Source organism: Aedes aegypti, chromosome 1 (genome assembly GCF_002204515.2).
Source record: "Aedes aegypti strain LVP_AGWG chromosome 1, AaegL5.0 Primary Assembly, whole genome shotgun sequence".
Taxonomy (NCBI): Eukaryota; Metazoa; Arthropoda; class Insecta; order Diptera; family Culicidae; genus Aedes; species Aedes aegypti.
Genome location: NC_035107.1, coordinates 239358858 through 239378890, shown reverse-complemented (window position 1 = coordinate 239378890; position 20033 = coordinate 239358858). Strand labels below are relative to the sequence as shown.

The following is a 20033-nucleotide window of genomic DNA, read 5'->3' as shown; positions in this document are numbered from 1 at the left end:
AAAGTATCGATCAATGCTTATTTTTAAGTTAACGATCGCTTGATTAGGAGTCATACCCATCAGGAAGATCATAATCATGCTCATTCACAAACTAATTTTAATCCGTCGGGTAGCCGTTCGAATCTCCAAGGAAGATCCTCTGCCAATATCGTAGCAGATAATTTGAACTCCTCCCCTATTCGTACTATGAGTACCCATTCTACTTGTTTCAAATCAAATGAAAAAAAAAAAAAATCTTGCCGCCACAGGTAACATCTACTCCGCCTCTTCGTCTACCGAAAATTCTAACGGAAAATCATCAAATGAACCCACTTCATATGATATGTCTGCCTCTGATTTCAATTTCTAACTGAACAATTGAATCTAATGATTGATGCAATGTTTGAAGCCACCACTATGACTGAAGCAGTCCAAGTTGGTGTAAAATTTACTAATCAAATTGTTATTGAATTACGTTTTTCTAATGGATCCAAATAATAATTTAAATATTTTAAATTGGAATGCTCGTTCTTTGAATGGCAAAAAGGATGAGCTGTTCAATTTTCTTACAGCTAATAACGTGCATATAGCAGTTATTACTGAAACCTATTTAAAACCTTATTCCAAACTAAAAAAACATCCTAATTTTTTTGTTTATCGTAATGATCGTCTTGATGGGGCATGTGGGGGTGTTGCAATCATCAGTCATAGGCGTATAAAACATCAACTGTTTTCGTCATTTGAAACTAAAGTTTTTGAAACTTTAGGTGTTTCTGTTGAAACACAGCTTGGTAAATAAACTTTCATAGCTGCCTATTTGCCTTTTCAATGCACTATACAGTAAGTTAATTTGCTCCAAACTGACTTGCGAAAATTGACTCGCAATAAGTCAAAAAAATTTGCCATTGGTGACTTTAATGCCAAAAATCGGTCATGGAATAATTCTCAAAGTAATTCCAACGGCAGAATGCTTTTGATGAGTGCTCTTCAGGATATTTCTCAGTTCAATACCCTGATAGCCCTACATGTTTTTCTACTTCTAGAAATCCATCTATGATTGATTTGGTCTTAGCCGACTCTAGTCATCTTTGTAGCCAACTGATTACTCATGCTGATTTTGATTCTGATCATGTCCCTCTTACATTTCAAATGAATCACGGTCGCATTATTTTAGCTTTTCAATTGACACCCAGTTCATTGCCGTAAGACGTAGTTAACGTCAAAAAAAAGCGAAAAATGTCACGAAACACTTTTGACCAGCTAGATTGCCAAAACACCCCTTTGTGCACCGTCCAGAACACAATGTGAAATCTTTCCTCCCGCAGTGCTAATTCCGGTGGCTGCAATCAAATAAATCCCAATTAAACCCGAAAATGCACACAAAATGACTGATCCTGTTCCGTGCCCCATTCGGCTTGGCCGGTATTCATTATCAGTTGACTAAAAAGCGTGTGAGTGTGAAGAGCCGGCACTCAATCCTGATCCCAATGCACCCACACAACGCACGTGATTTCTCACTCTCTTTGCCTCTACCTACAAAGCAACAAACCAGTCGAACAATATTGACATCCGATCGAATGCTTTCCCCCACCACCACCACCACCACCACCACCACCAAAATCGACAAAAGCGCGGTAACAACATCGTTAATGGCGAAATTGAGATCTCCCTCGCCGGTTGTCAATATTTATTCATGAAAATCATATCGGATTAACGTGCTCCGCCAGGATAATGTTTAAATTTTTTAAATTATCCGCCCAATGCTCATTGCGCGACATTTATTTCGATTTCCTTTGTCGGGGGAGGGACACTTCCTACGTGCCTACGTGAGATCGTGATTGTTCTTGGGCAGCAATTTGGGGAACGATGGAAAAAAAGTAAAAACAGCTTCAGGATAAAGGGATATCTGTCATATTTTATTGCCTTCAAGAGTATCTTCAAGAGTTGTCTAGTAAATTCTTCATCATTTGATATTATAAACACCGACCTATGCAGTTGATTCATGCATCAAAACGAAATGATGTTTGGGTGTTTCAAATGAGAATTGGAGGTTCGTATGTATAATGAAAACTAGTTCGGTAATATTCTAAAGGCTCTGTTCTTTTACCGCTACAGAACTGATTCTTGAAGCTCTCGCCAAGGATACTTATTAAGTGTGGAATAAGCAACACACTCGGTATCGAAAACTTCAAGTTGAATAACCAATCATTATCTCTACACTGGTCCCACAGTTATGAATCATTTAAGGCTCCGCTTAAATTTGAAAAATTATAGAGAGCAAAATAAAGAATATTTTTTGATGAAATCAATGCCGAATGGTAAGTGGGGTTCCATGCATAATGTAATCATTAAAGTTAATGAAAACATTTGAAGTTTTCACTTATTTGAACTTTGTCTAAATCCACAATTTATGACTCGGCAAAAAAGTAGTCCACACATATGAATCAATGTGAACACGATTTATGAATCAGTTGTTTACTTAAATTATTTTGCAAATTAATGCTATATAGCTCATATGTTTATTAGAACACTGCCTCGGACAACGTTAATTTTATCCGGGGATGAACCGGAACCAAGTATTTCAAAAATCTGCACAACATTGCTTGATTTTTAATTTTGCTACTGAGCGGGCCTAGTGAACTTTGAATTTGTGGATTTATATGCTTCTGGGGCATGTTTATTTGGAGGATGATGGCAGGTAGTGTAATCAGACAATCATTAGATCTAGATGGCAGAACTCGTAGATGCTTGACTCTTCGACTGCCTTCAAAGCACTGATAAAAACCCACACTTCCGATCTGTGTGCTTAAAATTATGAACGTCCATATCGATTTGCTGTGATTTCCTTGCAAAATTCGTGTGTGTTACCCATTAAATTCGTTTGGTTTGCTTCATGGATTGATAATAGGGAATAGGGATTCCATATTTTTTCCGCATAAGTTCCCGAAATTTTCCCTTCAAATTCGTATGCATCAACCTATGGACGCATAGATCATCACCCAACACGGACTCAGTGTGTTTTGCTTATGGTTAGCTTGTCTCATGATCATCATGTTCAAGTTGGTCAATTAAACGATTTGCGCAATGAGTTTGTTATGATGAAATCGTTTAGCTTTGCTATCGATTTCCATGTTCAAAACTTCGAAATTGTTTGTGAACTGAACTGCGGTTGGACCTCGTGCCGAACGATAGTCATCATCATGCTTCCAATGATAAGAAGCAAATTTTGAAACTGGAAGTGTTAGAAGAAAATTTGTGAATTCTATTTTTCTTTCACTAGAAAAGTGTCCCATATAAGAGGATTCTACCTTTCATTAAGAAAACATTGATAAGCTAAACACATGACCTTAACGTGTAGATTTTTGTCACTTTCACATTACGCACGTGCAAAAATCAGCTACATGAATGTAAACGATGCTCCATGACCTCTGATTTTCTTATTTTTTAAAAGTGTGAATACCTTAGACTTCTCCATGTGTCTGATAGAAGAGCCAACAGTTTAGCCTGGGAGTTTATCTAAAAAAACTTACGTGCAATCAAAGTGGTCATAAAATTGACAAACAATTGGTATTAATGGCAATCAGAGAGGATACAAATCAGTTCTTTTTTTCTCACTCGTTGCTTTTGGTCCTTCCGCAGAAGCAAAACCCCGTGTTTATAGCAAATAAGGAAGAACCTATCGGGTGTAACTAAAAACATCTTAACAATATTTACATCTAGGTATACTGCTTCTTTTTGCTCCTCACAAATTTAGGATTTTTTATTTATCCCTAAATTATTCAACTTAATAATCTAACAATAACATAAACAACGTCCACAATTTTTATGGCCATTTAAGAATATAATCCCCCTAAATAATATTCAGATTCCTTTCCCATAAAAAAATAAATTTTCGTAGTTTGTGCATGGTCCCAAACTACTTTTGCTTTCCCGTAACAAAATTTAACATTGTAAATTATTTGAAACTAAGAATCATTTTTACAAATAAACAGTACTCGTAGTTTCAACGCTGATTCATAAATTTTGAATGGTGTGTATATTTCCCACAATTTATTGATCAAGTATTTTACTCAAAAATTTCAACTAAATCCGAATCAATACGCATTTATCTCTCATAGCTATGTTAATTGAATCTGTAAATGTTGTCTGGGGCTCAAAATGTCACAAAAAAACTTTGAAACACAATTTAAAACGTCGTTTCTAGTTAGGCGTCAATAGGCACACGGCTTACAAAGTTGGCCAAAAATACAGCCCAAATAGCTACAAAAAGAATTCAGTAATATTGTTGGATCATACCGCGTTCAAGAGCTATTTTACTATGATAAAAAGGCTTGGAATGGCTGAATACTATGTGTTACTTATCAGTAAAAATGATTCTGTAATGTTTTGTGATAAGTTTGATAATAATTTTTCCTTTTAAATTTAGCTGATTCATAAATTGTGGGTGATTCAACTGCGTGGGATGACTGTACTAACAGTCTGAAAAAATCCGTACACTTCATACAAATAGTAGGAATTTTGTATGAAATAGACGGATTTAGATTTCATCAGAAATAAGACTTTCATGTTATAAGTAATCCTTTACGTGTACACTTCACCAGTGGCAGTTCCTATGTTGAAAACTTTCTGTCCATGAATTAAGCAATTCAAGAAATCGAAGATCAACTTGAATGTACAACTGCTCTCCTATTTACAAAGAAAAATACCAGAATGCCGAAAGATACTAGAGATATTACACTGACTGATCCTTCTGATCTCTTCAGGAACTTCGCACGATTCTTGTTGTTGAGCTGACAGACTATCTCTAACAAACCTGCTCACTTCAACTTTCCGGATAGCTTCAGTTCTATTGAGGCACTCTGGTCGATGTAGAAAATGTATACAACTTATTTACAAAACAAAAAACCAGATACATATGTACACTGGACTGATAATCATATTATGTGGGGTTCCTAACATTGCTTAATTCATGACAATGAAAAGGCGGACTCTCTCGCAAAGGATTTTAATTTTTTTTGCTAGTACGTCAAAGCAGTGGCGATTCTCTAACCTCAAATTTAACTGTTCCACGAATAGAAGTTCTTGAATTACAACTAATTTTTTTTCATTTATAGGAATTTTATTAGGAGGGACAATTCCAATCATTTAATGTTTGCTTCATAATCGTTATTTGTCAAATTAGTCAATTTTAGGTTTGCAAAACAGGTAGATAGTGAGGTTATTGCGGATATCTCCATAATACTGCATGCTGACCAGGCATTGCAGAACTCGCTCTCATTTGAGTATGAAGCACGATCGAAGCAAGCAAAGAAAACATCCCATCTGTTGTGGTCCACGTTCGTCAATGTATCGCAAGTTGTAACAAGTCTGATAAATGGAAGCAGCAAGCGAGAACCCCAAAGAGAGAGCGATGATAAAATCCATTTTTCTCGCTTGTTTAACGTTGGGGATAGGTGTTTTTCTTTACTGGTACGATACTTCCAATAGCAACTTCCAATAGCAACTTCCAATAGCAACTTCCAATAGCAACAGTGTCCCCCAGGCTTGGAGCATGTCTAGAGGGGTTTTATCATGCACTACTATCCCCCCAATCTGATCAAAGTTGTAGCAGTACACGATAAACAGTCTCTCATAATGTGCAGCATGTTATGATAGTTACAGAGAGCGATACGTGAGAGATTCTCTCAATTTTCTCTGGATTAAATCCCTGATGCTGACATAAAATTTAGAACTACAAAGGGATCATTCAAATGTTACGTAACGCAACAGGGGGAGGGGGTCTTCCGTAGTGTTACGGTCCATACAAAAGTTAAAAAAAAAATATTTTTTTCATACAAAAGCTGTTACGAAGGGGAAGAAGGGGAGGGTGGTTGGTTTTCTAAAATTGGAAAATTTTGCATCACGTTATATTTGAATCATCCCAAAGAAAACAGTCTTCTATGCTGATTATCATCGCACGCAGGACAATTTGTTACTGGTGGCTTTTCATACACTGAAACAAGCGTTGCAGTAATGAGAACCATGTTTTAAATTTACTATTCCAACCACGATTGAGCTACCATGAACGCTTTTTATTTGCGTTTTGTTCCTTCACAATCCAACCGCGTCGATAATCGAGCGGCTAGCGTTCGCGCTTGACAATCGCCAGATCCTCGGTTCGATTATGGTCTGCAGCAAGTTTTCAACCATGATATAGTAATTTTAACTATACAAATGGTGCCATGGTAAAATTGAATGCACATAATATTCTAAATAAATGCGAATTTATCCTGGCGTTGTGTATTTAATTTAATCCTCTGATATAGTATTTTCAACCGCAACGCTGTTCTCAGTGTACTCATTCTGCGTGCACTAGAACAGCGAGCTCGATATTGCGCACGGGATCATCTACGCCTAATAACTTTAGGGTCTTTGGGGGCCACTTAGCGTCCACGTACGGACTTTAATTTTTAACCTGATTTTTTTCTTACCAAGACGAGTACTTCACAATGACGAACTTATAATATTTCGCATTTTTGAAAAATACGGGACGGCCTAATGGACACCTCCAGGGAAAATTTTTTGAATCCAGTTGCGGTCTGATGTGGACAACCCAGTGTTTCAGTTTGAGATGTGTTGGGCTCCCGTATTTTATTTACATGGTGTCGACTTACGATTTTCATCGCTTGTGTTGTATTAATGTTTTATTCTCTACCATTTTTCGTTTTTTTTCTCTCTGTGTGTTGTACGCTCTGTATTGATTTGGAATTCCTGGCCATCGACTTATATAGAGACTATCTGGAAAACTATGCTCTTCAAGAGACTATCTGGAAACCCATGTACTTCGTTTTGGAAACGTTAATTGCCTCGTTTGTCCTCAGAGAAATGAAAGTCATCTCTAATTACACGAAATTGATTCCAGTGAGGGCAATATTGTCCGCATACAATTTACTCTAACTCCAATCCGTTTTCCTCAAGACCACTTTTGTCCTTTTGACTACATTTTTAGCTCACTTGTTGCTTTACAAACCATAATATGAACGGTTTATCATCAGCTAGATCGTCAATATCTTCGTCATCAACGTTTTGAACACAAAAAGCCCTACTAACATACTTAAATCCGTGTTGTTTTTTCTACACCCATTTACACGTTCAACTTAGTGAATTATTAATGAATTTGAGGAAATAAATAATTATTTGTACTTATGTACTATGTTTTTTTCTCTTTTCAGGTTAGTGTTGGTCACAATTATTAATGGTGATGCATTTTTTGCAGCGTAAGTACTAACGATCTTAGTTTACGAATACCGTAATCCGGAGTAACATTGATAGGTTTTTTTTTATATTTTTTAAATATTTTGCCCCTGGCCCCTGAAGTTGAATATGAAGGCCAAACTCCTACAAGTTATTTAGTTTTTTGGTAATTTTAAATTTAAAAACAAATGAACCGTGGAATACGCCTAAAGGTATGCAATTACCTAAGGAAGTTCTATATTCCTAATAGTAATTTGTTGATATGGCTCAATTGAACATATTCATGAAAGATTTGACAATGGAATCGTTCTCGGCGATGACATGTTTAATAACAATTGCATTTTCCCTGCTAATACCGTTTGCAGAACTCATGTGAGACTTGAATCTTTGGTAGTGTCAACCATAATTAAAGAAATCATTGTATCAATTCATGATTTGAAAATGTTACCCCGCTGATCAATGGTACCCAGGATTGCGGTTGTCAATAGGAGTAAATATTATTAGTTTTTGATCATGAATTCTGTAGAATTTATCAAAGGTCCCTCAACAAATTGTTTAAACTTGCTTTAGAATAATTCTTCAGAAATTTTCCATAGCCATTTTAATTGACTCGTAAAAAAATGAATAGAGCTTCTCGAAACAGTATTTCAGTTATTTTCGCGAATCTATGTTTACTCTCTTATCTATACGTAGCTTTGTAGTACAAGTCAAACTACTCTCATCTGCAAGTTTCATTGTACTTAATTCAATTTCGAAGAAGCTACTCAGAGCTTCCTTCAGAAACTTAGAGAAACTTCTTCCAGAAGCTTAAAAAAACTTCTACCAGAAGCTTTGAAGGGCTTCTCTCTAAAGTCAACAGAAGCATAGAATTTCTCCCTACAATAGCTTGCAGAAAATTTACAAAAAGCTTGAAAAGGCTTCCTTCAATATACATGTTTTTGATTCTACCCCATTACCCCAAATTCCATTACCCGAGTGCCATTACCCCGAATTCCACATCCCCGAACGACCCATAAGCCCGAATCCCAATATCATGGGGAAATGTCATCAATGACATCATGTCAAGATAATTGTAAATTCGGAGAAATAGATGGATTAAACGATTAGATTTTAAACTGGATTCATAAAACTAATGTGGAATCAATGGGACAGTTTATTTGAATGGTGCTTCATGGCCTTGGTAATAATCGATTGTTTGGAGAAGAACCCGTTGACGATATATTAAACATTTCCTTAAAAACCTGTTTTTCTAAGGTACAGTTAACTTCAATATCCAACCAAATTCAGGAAAATCAAAAACTGCTATCAGACAATGCGACAACACAGAAATTTTGATAATTAAAATAGAATTATAGTTCCCTCGACAGCCTATACATGTGGGTACAGAAATGATCAACTACACCCCAAATTGCGGTATGTAGATAGCCACCATCCTAGCTTGAGTCTTGTTCTGCACATGGTTTCATTGGATGTCAAAGTCAATTTTAATTATTAATTTGTATTCATAATACTTACTTACTTACTTATTTGGCTTTACATCAATTATCTTGATAAAGCCTCGCCAACAATATTTCGCCAATTCCCTCGGTTCATGGCCGCTTCTCTCCATCCTCGACTGTGACCCACGCTCTCCAGGTCCTGGTGTACCTGGTCAATCCACCTAGCTCGCTGCTCCCCACGCCTTCTTGTTCCGACCAGATTCGTGGCGAACACCATCTTTACAGGGTCGTTGTCCGGCATTCTTGCAACATGCCCTGCCCAGCGTATCCTTCCAGCTTTAGCTACCTTCACGATACTGGGTTCGCCGTAGAGTTGAGCGAGCTCGTGGTTCATCCTTCGCCGCCACACGCCGTTCTCCTGCACGCCGCCGAAGATCGTCCTTAGCACTTGGCGTTCGAAAACCCCAAGAGCTTGCAAGTCCTCCTTGAGCATAGTCCACGCCTCATGTCCATAGAGGACTACCGGTCTTATGAGCGTTTTGTACATCGTGCATTTGGTGCGGGGGTGAATCTTTCTTGACCGCAGTTTCTTCTGGAGCCCATAGTAGGCACGACTTCCGCTGATGATGCGCCTTCGTATTTCCCGACTAACATTGTTGTCAGCCGTCAACAAGGATCCGAGGTAGACGAACTCGTCCACCACCTCGAAGGTATCCCCGTCTATCGTAACACTGCTTCCTAGGCGGGCCCTGTCGCGCTCAGTTCCGCCAACCAGCATGTACTTTGTTTTCGACGCATTCACCATTAGCCCGACTCTTGTTGCTTCGCGTTTCAGGCGGGTGAACAAATCTGCCACCGTTTCAAATTTTCTCCCAATAATATCCATGTCGTCCGCGAAGCAAACAAATTGTCCGGATCTCGTGAAAATCGTGCCTCGACTGTTAAGTCCGGCTCTCCGCATGACACCTTCAAGCGCAATATTGAACAACAGGCACGAAAGTCCGTCGCCCTGTCGTAGTCCCCGCCGAGACTCGAACGGACTGGAGTGTTCGCCCGAGATCTTCACGCAGTTTTGCACACCGTCTATCGTTGCTCTGATCAATCTTGTGAGCTTCCCGGGAAAGCTGTTCTCGTCCATGATTTTCCATAGCTCTATGCGGTCGATACTATCGTATGCCGCCTTGAAATCGATGAACAAATGGTGCGTAGGGACCTGGTACTCACGGCATTTCTGGAGGATTTGCCGCACGGAAAAGATCTGGTCCGTTGTCGAGCGGCCGTCGATGAAACCTGCTTGATAACTTCCCACGAACTCGTTTGCTATAGGTGATAGACGACGGAAGAGAATCTGGGATAGCACTTTATAGGCGGCGTTTAGGATGGTGATTGCACGATAATTTTCACACTCCAGTTTATCGCCCTTTTTGTAGATAGGGCATATAACGCCTTGCTTCCACTCCTCCGGTAGCTGTTCCGTTTCCCAGATTCTGACTATCAGCCGATGCAGACAAGCGGCCAACCTGTCCGGGCCCATCTTGATGAGTTCGGCTCCGATACCATCCTTGCCAGCGGCTTTGTTGTTCTTAAGCTGTTGAATGGCATCCTTAACTTCCCCCATCGTGGGAGCTGGTTGATTTCTGCTGTCCGCTGTGCTGACGTAGCCATCGCCTTCGCTGTCCTGACCTTCTGTGCCTGTGTTCTCTGCGCCATTCAGGTGTTCATCGTAGTGCTGCTTCCACCTTTCGATCACCTCGCGTCCGTCCGTCAAGATGCTCCCATCCTTATCCCGGCACATCTCAGCTCGCGGCACGAAGCCATTGCGGGATGTGTTGAGCTTCTGATAGAACTTCCGCGTTTCTTGAGAACGGTACAGCAACTCCATCTCTTGGCATTCCACCTCTTCCAGGCGGCGCTTTTTGTCCTGGAATAGGCGGGTTTGCTGTTTCCGCTTCAGTCTGTATCGTTCCACGTTTTGCCGCGTACCATGCTGCAGCATTGCAGCCCGCGCTGCATTCTTCTCCTCTAAAACCTCCTGGCACTCCTCGTCGAACCAATCGTTTCTTGAGCTCCGTTCCACATATCCGACAGCGCTTTCGGCAGCGTCGTAAATGGCTGCTTTGACTGTCCTCCAGCAGTCCTCAAGAGGGGCCCTATCGAGCTCGCCCTCATCCGGCAACGCTGCCTCAAGATGCTTCGCGTACGCATTGGCGACATCCGGTTGTTTCAGCCGCTCGAGATTGTACCGGGGCGGGCGTCGGTACCGTACATTGTTGATGACGGATAGTTTTGGGCGCAGTTTCACCATCACCAGGTAGTGGTCGGAGTCAATGTTGGCGCCACGATAGGTTCTGACGTCGGTTATGTCGGAGAAGTGCCGTCCATCGATCAAAACGTGGTCGATTTGCGATTCTGTCTGCTGAGGTGATCTCCAGGTGTACCGATACGGGAGGCTGTGCTGGAAATAGGTGCTACGAATGGCCATATTCTTGGAGGCGGCAAAATCTATCAGTCGTAGGCCGTTCTCGTTCGTCAGCCGGTGGGCGCTGAACTTTCCAATCGTCGGTCTGAACTCCTCCTCCTGGCCAACCTGAGCGTTCAAATCTCCTATGAAGATCTTGACGTCGTGGCTTGGGCAGCGGTCGTACTCGCGTTCGAGCTGCGCGTAAAATGCGTCCTTGTCATCATCAGTGCTTCCGGAGTGTGGGCTATGCACGTTGATTATGCTGAAGTTAAAGAATCGGCCTTTGATTCTTAACTTGCACATTCGTTCATTGATCGGCCACCACCCGATCACGCGCCTTTACATATCACCCATAACTATGAAAGCTGTTCCCAGCTCGCGTGTGTTGCCGCAGCTCTGGTAGATGGTATGATTACCTCTAAACGTTCGCACCAATGCTCCTGTCCAGCACACCTCCTGCAGCGCTACGATGTCGAAACAGCGGGTCTTCAGTACATCGGAGAGTATGCGAGTACTTCCAATGAAGTTGAAAGATTGGCAGTTCCACGTACCGAGTTTCCAATCGCTAGTCCATTTTCGTCGCTGTGGTCTTTGCCGATTGTTCCGGTCCGTATTCTCTCGTTGACGTTTCTGTGCTGATGTGTTTTTACGGTTGGCTTGCAGGGCCTGACACCAACCCCCTAGATTTCCGGAGGACCATTCATAATACTGTTGGCTTATTTCAAAAAACTTGTGAAAGCTTCCTCTAGAAGATTTTAACCAAAGCAGGCTTACAAAGCCTTGTAATAACAAATGTTGGTATGGATTTCTAAAAGTGATATTGACTTGATAGATATAAGAGATAAAACGTTTGGCAAACATCAAATTTTACTATTCTTTAGAAGTTTCAGGAATATAATGTTGATATTTTGTTGTGATCTTCTATCTCTTACAGGTCAATATCACTTTTTGATTGACGACCCTTCAACTCGGGATGCGTTGCTTCTAGCATCCTTAAGCCTGTAAAAGCTTGAAAAAGCTTCCTTCAGAAGCTTGGAAAAACTTCCTGCATAGGCTTGGAAAAGCTACCTCTTAGAAGCTAAGAAGAGCTTCCTACTGAAGCTTGGAAAAGCTTTCTCCAAAAGCTTGAAAAGCTTGCTCCAGATGCTAGAAAATCTTTTTCTAAGAGCTTTGAAAAGCTTACTCTAGAAGCTTGGTAAAGTTTCCCCCAGAAGCTTGGAAAAGTTTCCTCTAGAAGCTAGAAAAAGCTTCCCTAGAAGCTTGGAAAAGCTGTCCCAGAAGATTGAAATAGCTGTTTCCAGAAGCTGGGAAAAGCTTTCTTCAGAAGCTTGAATAAGCTTCCTCCAGAAGCTTGAAAAAGTAACTTAGAAAAGTTTCGCCCAGAAGTTTTAAAAAGCTTCCCACAGAAGCTTTAAAAAACTGCCTCCAGAAGCGTCGAAAATCTTCCCCCAGAAGCTTAGAAAAGCTTTATTAGGAAGCTTCTTCCACAATCTTCGAAAAACTTTCTCAAAAGATTTAAAACAGCCATCTTCACAAGCTTTTGAAAGCTCTCCCAGAAGCTTAGAAAACATTCCTCATAGGCTGGGATAAGCTTTCCCCAAAATTTTGGATAAGCTTCCTGTATAAGCTTAGAAAAGCTTTCTTCAGAAGCGTGGAAAGGCATTTTACAGAAGCTTGGAAAGGCTTCCTTCAGAAGCTTGAAAAAGCTTCCTCAAGAAACTTGGGAAGTGATGGTCCAGAAACTTTTAAAAGCTCTCAGCAGATTCGCGGAAAAGCTTCCTCGAAGAGCTAAGAATAAGTTCGCCCAGAAGTTAGTAAAAGCATCCCCCGAAGCTTGGAAAAGCTTCCCCAGAAGCATCGAAAGGATTCCACAGATGCTTGGAAAAACTTTCCCAGAAACTTGGAGAAGCATCTCCAGGAGTTTCCAAAAGATTTCTCAGAAGCTTGGAAAAGTTTTCCCAGAAGCTTGGAAAAGCTTCCCTGGAAGCTTAGAAAAGCTTTCAGAAAAAGCTTCCTTTACAAAATTCCAGGAATTTAAAAAACTTTTTTCATTGCTTTAAAAGCTTTTTCCATTGCTTTGAAAAGCTACTAACAGAAACTTGGAAAGGCTTCCCTCAGCAACTTGGAAAAGCTTCCCCAATAAGCTTGGAAAAGTTTCCCCCAGAAGTCTGAATTAGTTTCCTCCTGAAGTTTGGAAAATCTTTTCTCAGAAACTTGCAAAATATTTCTCCAGAAGCGTCTAAAATCTTCCTCCAGAAGATAAGAGAAGCTTTCTCACTTCACAGGGTTTAAAATAGTCTCCTTTATTAGCTTCTGAAGCTTGGAAAAATTTTCCCCGGAAACTTTCTTTATTAGCTTCGAAAAGCGTCCCCAGAAGCTTGGAACACATTTCCTCAGAATCTGGGAAAAGCTTTCCCCAGATTCTAAGAAAGTTGTCCCCAGAAGCATGAGAAAGCTTCGTCGAAAAACTTCCAACAGAAGTTTGGAAAAGCTCCAATCAGAAGCTTTGGAAAGCTTCCTCCAGAACTTAGAAAAAGCTCTACTAGAGAATTGGAAAAGTTTCCCTCAGAAACTTGGAAAAGCTTTCCGCAGAAGTTTGGAAAAGCTTGGAACAGCTTCCTCTAAAAGTGTCGAAAAACTTCTCCCAGAAGCTTAGAAAAGCATTCCCGAGCAGCTTCCTGCACAATCCTCGAAATGCTTCATATAAAAGCTTTAAATATCTTTCTTCATTAGCTTTGAAAAGCTTCGTCAGAAGCTTGAAATACCTGGGGGAATTCCCCCAGAAAAATGGAAAAACTTCCACCAGAAGCTTGGAAAAGATTCCTTCAAAAGCGTCTAGAAGCTTCCCTCAGAAACTTGGAAAAGCGTAGGAAACCATCTCCTAGAAACTTGGAAAAGCTTCTCCTAGAAGCTTGGAAAAGCTCTTTGCAGAAGTTTGGAAAGCTTCATTCAGGAGATTAGAAAAGCTTTTTCAAGAAGCACATACACAAGCTTCGGAAAACTTCCTGTAGAGGTTTAACATAACTTCTTTCATTAGTTTCGAAAAGCTTTCCCAAGAAGCTTGGAAAACCTTCCCACAGATGATTCGAAAAGCTTCCTTCAAAAGCTTGAAAAGGTTTTCCCAGAAACTGGGAAAAGCTTCCTCAAGAAAATAAGAAAATCTTCTCTTAGGAGCTTGGAAAGGCTCCCTCCAGGGGCTTAGAAACGCTTTCTCAAGAAGCTTCCTGCACAAGCTTCAAATGACTTCCTCTAGTGGTATTTTTTTTATTAGCTGTTTAATACTTCCCCCAGAAGCTTGGAAAACCTTTCCCCCAAATATGGGAAAATCTTCTTCCAGAATCTTGGAAAAGCTTCCATAAGACCTTGAAAAAGCTTCGTCCAGAAGGTTGGAAAAGTTTCCCATAAAAAACTTAAATGAAGTCCTCGCAAAAGTTTGAAAAAGCTTGGAACAGATTCCAGAAGCGTCGAAAAGCTTTCAAAAGAAGCTTAGAAAAGCATTCTTAAGCAGCTTCCTGCATAACCTTCGAAATAATTCCTCCAAAGGTTCAAAATATCCTTCTTCATTAGCTTCGAACAGCTTCCCCAGAAGTTTAGAATAGCTTCCTCAGAAGCTTGGGAAAACTTCCCCCAGAAGCTTGGGTAAATTTTGCCCAGAAACTTGGAAAAATTTCCTAAAGAAGCTTGGAAAAGCTTGCCTCATAAATTTGGAAAAGATACCCCATAAGCTTAGAGATGCATTTACGAGTAGCTTTCCGCACAAGCTTCGAAAAACTTCCTCCAGATGTTTCGTTACATTGAAAAGCTTCCCCACTTAGAAAAGAAGCTGAGAGAAGCTTGCGCCAGATATTGGGAAGCTTATAAAAGCTTCCTCCAGAAACGTCGAAAAGCTTTCCCCAGAAGCATAGAAAAGTGTTGACTTCTTGCACAAGTTTAAAGAAAACCTTCTCCAGAGGTTTAAAATAGCTCTCTTCTTTGCTTCCAAAAGCTTCTCCAGAAGCTTGGAAATTCTTTTCTCAAAAGCAGTTTCAATTTTCCCCCAGAAGTTGTGAAATTTTTTCCCCAGAAACGTGAAAAAGATTCCTTTAAAAGTTTGGAAGAACTTCCTCTAGAATAAAAAAAAATAAAAACTCTAGAAGCTTAGAAAATCTTTCAGCAGAATTTTCGAAAAACTTCCTCCAGAGGTTTGAAATAGCTATCTCCGTTAGCTCGAAAAATATTCTTTCCCATTGGTGCTCTGAATGTACTGAATATTTGCTTTTTGATATCTACACATTGATGTTACAAAACTATTATTCCAATATACAATTGGTTATTTTTTAGATCGCTCATAATCAATTTTCTTATAAAATAATTTAATTACAAGTTTGAGTGTCCCTATCAGTTTGCAGTCCATAAATAACACTTATCAATCGAATTGAAGCCTTTCAAACCATTTTTTCTCATCATTCACGAATTCTAATTTGCGCCACAAACCAGCACACATTTCTCGAGCTCGACAGCATCCGAAATGAACTCCGCATAATATCGCCGCCCTTTGTAAGGGGAAAAACGTTCTGATTCCTTTGAGGCGGCTACTCCTGCCTAAAACGCCGCCTGCTTTCACGGGAGGCTTGTTCTCTTGCAAAACCGTTGAATTCTGGTGCAACACGTTGGGCGGCTCCTATGATGATTTATCTTTTTAAGGGAGACTTCACTATTTATGTAATGCTTCCAAAATTCAACTAGCTTTATTTTTGGGATCAGAATTAGTATTTTCAAGAACATTAAGCTACAATTAAAGGTAATAAATAAATACCAAAATTTACGACAAAGTTTCGTCGTGGAAAACACATTTCCCAAGTAACCGTCGACAACGCTTCTCCTAGAAACATATCCATCTCACTCCGGCACATGCGCATGAGCGGTTCCACTAGTTACTCCACCATCAATGCCCACCAGGAGAATCCTTGCTCCCTCAATTGATTCGATACTGCAGAACTCGATGCTCATAGTTCAATTTCTCCCAGCTGGCACCGGAGAGAGCATGTTTTGATGACGGCCACGGTTTCGGCTTTTCCGATAACAGAAGCATCGCCACACGCGTTCGTCTGGATATCCTTCGATAGCAAAACGTAGCTGCTCCGTTGGTTCAGACTACAGTTGACGTCGCGATTTCAACCCGATTGGATTGGCTTCCCTTCAATCCGGACAAAAACTCGGAAGAAACGTAAACGCCGCTTTTCGAACAGAGCATCTTGGTTGCTTTTGGGGCCTCGTGAAGCTCGTGTCGCCGGATGAGAGGATTTGGAAATACAGCAACAATAGCAGGATAATCTCCATATCATTGGTTGACTATGGTAGCTCGTCATCGCTGTCGCTGGCTCACTGGTGAGCAAGGGAGGAAGCGTGGTGGTGAATAATTCGATAGGTGCAATTTTCACGGTGATTGCTCGAGTGGTCGATTGAGAAGGACTGGCTGGGAAAACCGGTTTTCCACCAATTCAGTGTCGATTGTCGAAAGAAACCGACAAACAGTATCGTTGGGTTCGTTTTGTGTGGCGGAGTGGGTTGAGTGTCTGATTAGAAATAAAAGTGGAAGAATATCATCACTGGCAGTTATCTGTAACTGATTCGTTGCAGGCGTCGGTACCGCACCTGGCTCCGCGAAGCAATATCAGCTCCGCTGTTGATGAAAGTTTTGCTTTAAGTTCTTCAGCTCCAAGTTTCTGTTGTTGTTTGCCCGGTTGTTGTTGTCAGTGCTGGTGTTTCTCCCATCCCCGGAAACCGGTACCATTACATAAAGAGCAAAGTTCTTCGCCGTACACCCAAGGCTTGCAACCGCGAACACGATGCGATGCTAAATCCTAAGCCAGTCTTCGAGGCGTTCCACTAGGACATTTGTGCCTCCTTCGGGAAAGTGATCTGGCGTCGTCATGAATATTTTATACGCGCTACGACGAGTGTGCTTCGCTTTTGCGATTTCCTGTCAGTCTGTGCAAAAATAATATCCCACTCAATACAAGAGCAGAAGCAAAAAGCCCCACAGTAAGAAAAATAGTAGCAAAGCAGCATATCATAATAGTCGTTAAGAATAAAGAAAATATAATTGAAACGTGTTTCCGAGCGAAAAGGGAAAAAGTGTTGCCTCGGCGAGAGTTGCACAAAAAGTGGAGGAAATTAAAAGAAGCTACTATTCTCGTAACGAAAAGCCAAGAAGCGTGGTTGGTTGTGCGAAGGAAAAAGTGAATGATTTATTCAGTGGATCGTCTCTCGGGTTCGTTGGAGGAAACGTGTAAGAGAAGAGCAGTCAGCAGCAAGGTGAAGATTGTGCGAAAACTGTAAATCAAGCGGAACGACGACGGCGACGAATATGAATGCGAAAGTTGAAGTCGACGGCCAGGTCGTCTTCATCAGCATCATCAGAGAAGTTGTGGGCTGTAGTGACGGGTGGTGTAAAGTGTAGGAGTCTGCTGGTAAAGCTGAGTTGTAGTGGTTTTGTTTTTATCAAGAAAGGATTCCAAGAAAGAAGAAAAGAACATTTAAGGAGAGTAGTGTCTTTGGCGTTTGGAGCTTTGCCGGTGCGGAACCCAATTAGAGCAGCTAAAGAAAGGTGATTAAGTTGGTCTATTTATGGAATAAGTTGAAGATGTGGCTTTTTGTTCAACTTTTAACCTTTCCTTGAAAAGACAAAACGTTCTATGGAAAATATCTCGATATAATATCCAGACTTTAAGGTTTGATCCAGTATAGTCGTTGTGGTAAACGCACAGGTGTCCAGTAAGTTCTTGCTTAGGGGGACGGTTTCGAATCCGACAGGAGTTTTGTTTTCAATTTATGGCGACTAAAAGTATTAATTCAAATCATAAAATCATGAATCATCTATGACTAGAGTCGGTTGAAACCTAATGAATCTTAGAAGGGTTTTCTTGAAGAGGAAACACAAATAGGGCTATCAGAGTATTGAATTGGCAAATATCCTGAAGAGCACTATTGAATAAAATTCTGCCGTTGGAGTTGCTTTGCGAATTATTCCATGAACGATGTTTTGCATTGAAGGCACCAATGACAAAAAAATGACTTATTGCGAGTATATTTCAGTAAGTCAGTTTGAAGCATATTAACTTGCTGCCCAGTGCATTGAAAAGGCAAATAAGCAGCCATGGAAGTATATTTACCAAGTAAGGATTCAACAGAAACACTGAAAGTTTCAATAACTTTGGTTTCAAATGACGAAAAAAGATGATGTTAAGCAGATCCTTACGATAAACAAAAAAGTTTTGATCTCTTTTGAGTTTGGATTCAGATTTCAAATATGTTTCGGTAATAACTGTTATATGTATGTTATTAGCTGTTAGAAAATTGAATAGCTTGTTCTCTTCATCGGGTCTTTTTACAATGTTTTCTTCCTTCGTATCCATGAGATAAACGCTATTGTTCGAAAAACAATTTATTCAAATTCGACCGGACCCACTAAAACTGTTTCAATGTATCTGTTTCATCCTGAAACAGGAATGAATTCTCCCCTCCCAAGAGATTGATACAAAGTGCAATTTCTGCTCAACCACATGTCGGATACCGGCATTCGATTGAAACCTGGTTTGTCCCTTGTCAACGTCCGAGAAAGGTAGCCCCTCAAAGGATTTACCGACTGGCTTTTAAACAAAAGCTGTCAATCGATGTCTCCGCTTTCGGGTGGGTAATAATAGAATGTTGATACAGTGGGGGTTATTGATAAAGGATGTTTTTCAGATGTGAAACTCGTGTTTATTACATTTCTTGGTTAATCAGAAATTGAATATGTATGTTATAATGTGTGGTCTTTTGATTCCGTTACATGCTTCTGTTGAATGAGCGACGGAATCAGAATCAGTCTTGTCCGGTTCGTGTTGTGCGAGAGGATTTTCTTCTTCTTCTTTCTGGCGTTACGTCCCAACTGGGACAGAGCCTGCTTCTCAGATTAGTATTCTTATGAGCATTTCCACAGTTATTAACTGAGAGCTTTCTCTGCCGATTGACCATTTTTTGCATGTGTATATCGTGTGGCAGGTACGATGATACTCTATGCCCTGGGAATCGAGAAAATTTCCTTTACGAAAAGATCCTCGACCAGTGGGATTCGAACCCACGACCCTCAGCATGGTCATGCTGAATAGCTGCGCGTTTACCGCTACGACTATCTGGGCCCCGAAAGGATATTAGTGTTTAGTCAAACATGGATTGCCAACTGGTGAGCTCGTTTCATGCTTATGATAACATGCTTTATCGAGGCAACATTACGTTTTGTAACTTGCAAATTCCTGTTACAAATCATTTTTATATTCAAATGCCATCATTACTACAAATTGTCATCATAACTAAATATAACTTTTAAAGAGTTCAACATTGGGAAAGTCGACGTACTTTAATCTTATACCAATATTTCATCGCGGAAATAAAATGCAAAACTAGTTTAAGGTGAGAGTTGTATTTTCCTCCTTATCCAGAGATCGTATCACCGACCAAAGGTGACTCCTAAATCCCTAACCTCTCTTACTAATATACACCCTCCCCATGATGATTGTTGGGATACAGAGGACTATAGAAGGACTATAGAAGCAATAATCTTTATTTTTCAATTTCTTTATTAGTATCATTCCAATCATTACATACATTTCTTATATCTAGGTGTTCTGTGTTATTAGACAATACTATCATCCTAATTTGGTAAAACAAATTCAAGATTTTATTAACATTTTGTTAACAACATATTACATTTCATTTGCCGTAGCAGTTCAGATTTTTACAGGTGAGTTGATTTCACCTGCTTATAAGAGAAAAAAAAGTTTTCAATTTACTTAAGCTAACTTAACCAAAAAATATAAAACATTAATCATTGCAATAGAAGATTGTAATGAATTTTGCCTGGAATTATTAATTATTATTTTTGACATTTGTTCCAATGT

The 20033-nt window shown here is 40.1% G+C and overlaps 1 protein-coding gene across 5 annotated transcripts in view; it reads left to right on the top strand.

Annotated features, from left to right (window-relative positions):
• LOC110674038 (cadherin-87A) overlaps positions 1-20033 on the top strand; it is an 869996-nt gene that overhangs the window by 232611 nt on the left and 617352 nt on the right. Inside the window, exon 1 of one of the 5 annotated variants that reach the window (XM_021837334.1) lies at positions 16215-17701. The exons of the other annotated variants lie outside the window; for them this stretch is intronic. The gene's annotated coding sequence lies outside the window, so the exon portion shown is untranslated. Of the gene's footprint in view, positions 1-16214; positions 17702-20033 lie in introns of those variants that run through there. 5 annotated transcript variants of the gene reach the window in all.